Source organism: Sinocyclocheilus anshuiensis, unplaced genomic scaffold, assembly GCF_001515605.1.
Source record: "Sinocyclocheilus anshuiensis isolate Anshui unplaced genomic scaffold, SAMN03320099.WGS_v1.1 scaffold2293, whole genome shotgun sequence".
NCBI classification, from domain to species: Eukaryota; Metazoa; Chordata; class Actinopteri; order Cypriniformes; family Cyprinidae; genus Sinocyclocheilus; species Sinocyclocheilus anshuiensis.
Window position 1 is genome coordinate 355,577 of NW_015552765.1, and position 4,531 is coordinate 360,107.

The 4,531-nt window shown below is 35.6% G+C and overlaps 1 protein-coding gene across 1 annotated transcript in view; it reads right to left on the reverse strand.

Annotated features, from left to right (window-relative positions):
* The window catches only part of LOC107667897 (putative cyclin-dependent serine/threonine-protein kinase DDB_G0272797/DDB_G0274007), a 14,486-nt gene that overhangs the window by 8,762 nt on the left and 1,193 nt on the right, over positions 1-4,531 (reverse strand). The gene's annotated exons all lie outside the window — the stretch shown is intronic.

The following is a 4,531-nucleotide window of genomic DNA, read 5'->3' on the forward strand; positions in this document are numbered from 1 at the left end:
CACCTGATAGATACGTGCGCATATCGTTCAAAAGTCAAATATAGAATAAATGCATTTGATTGGTAAACCAAATTCAGACTTTACGTTTCAATTTCAAATGGTAATGCATGGAATTTACGGAAAAGCTCAACTAAATAACAGCGCTAATAACTGGGGGGCGTGGTGGCTTTGGCGATCGGCGCTCCAGTCAATCTACTCCACAGCCAATCACGGGCCCCCTCCTTGCTCGGGCCCCGGGGCTTCAGCCCCGCCTAGCCCTATGGTTAAAACGGCCCTGGTTATAGACCATTGTTATTGGTAATGGTAGTTCCCCATTTTGAGTAAAGCAAGTAATTTGAGCAATTTTAAGTGAATCTAGTTGGCTGTCATTAAAGTGTATTAGTTATATAACCAGCTAACAAAAATATGTTCTAAGAACATGTTGCTAACATTCCAGTAAAGTTATGAAAGCGTTGTATGTGATTGTTCTCTGAACATTCAGAACATACAGCTTTTTTAAATGTTAAAAAAAAATTTTTGGCGGGCTGGGGGGAGGCGTGAACATAACACAGAAAATATTAAGAGAATGTTCTATTTTATTGTTTTGCAAACACTGTGGAAAGGTTACTTTTAAATGTTCTCTGAACCATCCGAAAGTAGTAAGTATTAACCTTTTTTAAAAAGTTAGACAAACATCTAACTAAAATGTTCCAGAAAAACGCTCCATTAACAATGTATAAATAATGTTTTTGTGCTAACATCTTGTAAACTTTATTAAAGACCAGGGCCCATATTCACAAAACATCTTAAGGCTAAAAGTAACTCGTAACTCGCCGATTTAGGAGAAAATCTTAAAAATATTGGCCGTGTCAGTCATAAATTTAGGACTCCTAAATGTTTTATCTAAAAGTATTTCACAAAGCATTTTAGCGCTAAAACTAGCTCCTAAATCTGTGAAAGGTTAGGAGTAGTGAAGAGGACTCCTAAGTCATGAAGACCAAACCACAAACTATCCTAAAATGGCTGTTGCCGGCAATCTGCCTCTGAACGTAAACATTTTAGAAATATTTGACGATAATAAGCTTTTATAAAGGTATCAACTCCAAATTTTCCTTTGATTATGTCCTTGTTTTCATTAACCAGTTGGGCAAGAAGTAACAGCTGTGCTTGTGTCCAGTTAGGTTTTCTTTTACGTTTGCATGTCTTACTATCAGCCATGACTATTCTACTCTCTTTATTAAAAGGCTGTTTATATGCATATTCACTAATTATGAGAAGCATACATGTAAGAGGCTGACAATTAGCTGAACACATACTTGTTTAATTAGTGACACTTAGCCTGAATTTTAAAATCTTTATTTGAATGTGGCAACATTTTTATTTTTAAACCTTTATCTTTACTCTAAAATATTTCTATGAATAAATCTCTGACAGAGACTATCAGCCAATCACTGTGTGCATAGTTAGTAAGCATGCTGACATCATCCATAGCAACGAGGTCAACCCCGCCCTTTCTATTAGCTTAAGACTTCTCTCTATTCCTTAGTAAAAGTTTGTCTCAGCAGCTTTGTGAATAGGTTTTAAGAGAAAACTCTAAGCTAAAAACTTTTACTGCTATTTAGGAGAACTCTTAGTGGTAAGATAAAATGTTTTGTGAATACGGGCCCAGATAACTTTGAACAGACATTCTATTAATGTTACTAGAAAAATGTTTGTTCATAACTTTGAGAAAACCTTGCCAGAACATTAGCCAAAGATCTGAGATTGTTCCCATTGGGTATTAGCATAAAATCAGCCACTAAATTTTACTAAATTTTCATACGAATGACATTGTACGAATTTGTATGAAATTGCACACACACTTGCAAAATAGCTAAATTTTCTTGTGAAAGTTAATACTTGTCGCTATGCAATTTTGATTTAATCCGTCATTTTATTCCAAAATGTCTTAAGGCAACAGTATGGATGCATTCTCAATGTGGACACAAGGGGTGCTATTGAGGCATACATGAACTGTCTTTTACAGTGAGTTTTGTTTTTCAGGTCAGCTACAGTCATGGCATATAACCACTCACTTTAAGCATACAAATGTGACAATACAGTCTCACAACAATTTGTAATTATTTTGACGATTTAACAATTTTGAACTATTCGTAGCTATTAATTTTGTACAACCTCACTCATACATTTTCATTCGATTTACTCTCGCCCCACTGAGAGGTAAGTTTAGAGATGGAACTTCAAACTTACGTTTTTCATTCGTTTTTATACGAATCATAGTACAAATTTGTATGAAACTGGCCACTCGCAAAATAGCTGTTTTCTCATTCTTACGTTTCCATACAATCTGCTCTCACCCCAATGAGGGGTAGGCTTAGAGATGAAACTTTATGCTTACTTTTTCATACGTATCGCATCATACAAATTTGTATGAAATTGCACATTCACAAAATAGCTGTTTTCTGTGTGATGTGAACGCTTGTAGCTACGCAAGCTCGATTTCAGGTGTTGTTGCATTCCAAAATGCAACAAAGTTAATACTGCGGAGCAAGCGATTATAGCAAGAGGATCTGCATACTAAAGCCTTAAAGGTACAGTAGCAACAATCTTTCATTCAGAGAATCAGAAAGCGGATAAAAAAGTTATGAAAAACTAAATTCTGACTTCACAAAATAACATTTTATGTACACTTACAGGGAAAAAAACTGAAAAAAGTGTATAATATGGCCTATTGAATACAACCAAATTAGCCAGATGCATTAAACCAAGATGCCATCCAGTTGGATTGTAAAAGACCAACGTGCATGTCAGTGTGAAACACACATGCACTAAAAAAGTTTTCCATACCCACTGTCAAGTGCATATGTGTGTGTGTAGTGCTGTATCACATATACTGATCCTATTAGGATGACATCACTCCCATTTGCCACATGCTGTAATGAATCATGTGACGCAGGAATGCCAATAGTTCATCGAGGGGAAAAGTTGAGGAGGAATGAGGTATAATTATGGACCTGGATTGCTATACACACACACTTGAAACATTAGAGGGGCGGCCACATGGCAGTCAGCCATAACTGAATTCAGACATAAAGAAATACTGTATCCACACCTGCACATACACATGCACATGCACTGAAAGAAGCATAAAAAGAGGGAGTTGTTTAAAAAAAAAAGTCTGATCAAGCTTCGATAATCACACTTACATAGAGAGAGATTAAATATTATAAGAACGGATAAGCACAAGCACAATAAGGTCGATCCATCTTCCATTTTCCAAAACCGAGTCATTAATTCGATGCACATTGGTTTGGCTCCTCTCAGTTGTTCGGCTCAGTTTTCATTCGCTCGATGCCTGAGTCATGTCTGCAAAAGCAAATTTTTTTTTAAGCTCTCGAGCCGTGACACACACGTAATGACCCGAGAGACCCAAAGCCAAATCATCTTATGTGATCCCGTCCACACGTCTTCACCGTGCCACCTAGATTATCTCTCTTATATAACTTATACACAAGACTTATGATGCATCAGCTGGAGGACTAAAATCCCATCAGCTGTGACCTTTTAAACTCCCTGAAACGGTCCAAATCGGAGCACTTGTTTTTAAAGGGTAGACCTGATATAAAGTTTTTTGTAGGTTTGGTGGTGATGCAATGGTGATATTCAAGAGACGGATTACAGAAACATCACAAGGGGATTTAGGTCTTATAGTGTGTGTGTGTGTGTGTGTGTGTGGACGGCAATTGATGTGTATGTCATAAAGACCTTTCCATAAAGGTCAGTACGCATACGTGAGAATATCTGCAACTCAAATCAAGATGCACGAATGATTCTGCTGAATCCATTCTATCGTAGGACGGATTGTTTTTAATGGCAGATATCAATATATTTAGAGAGCAGGATGGCTGACAGTATCATATTATTCCAAATAAGATTTGCATTTGCAAAATGACTAAAAGAAAAATCACTAAAAAATATTGAAAAAATGCACACTATCCATTGATGAGGCAGTTGATACAGTTATACTGTAAGTTGATGCCGGTAAACTCAGAATGGCCAAATATCGAGCAATATACCAAATATATTTTTATTATTACCAGGATTCCCACAGCAGTTGATTTCGAATGACTTTCAGACTGGATAAGCATTTAAATAAATAAATAAATATTTTAATTCAGACTGACACACTAATTGAATCATTTAGACAGATTTGTGAATCTGTTTGACTGATTCGTTGAAAAGCCCTGAATCAGGCACAATTATGATTTTTGATCAAGTTTTAGAAAAATATACATTCAAAAATATTTTAAGACATATATAAATATATTGTTTGTGCATACACACACATGAATCTGTATGACTGATTCGTTGAAAAGACCTGAATCAGACACCACTATGATTTCTGATCAAGTTATAGAAAAATGTACATTCAAAATGTATTTTTCACATAATATAAATAATTTACATTTATGTCCATGACTTTTCAGATTTTATTTTTTCACATGAAGCTTTAGAAAAATATACATTCAAAAATATTTAAACACACACACAC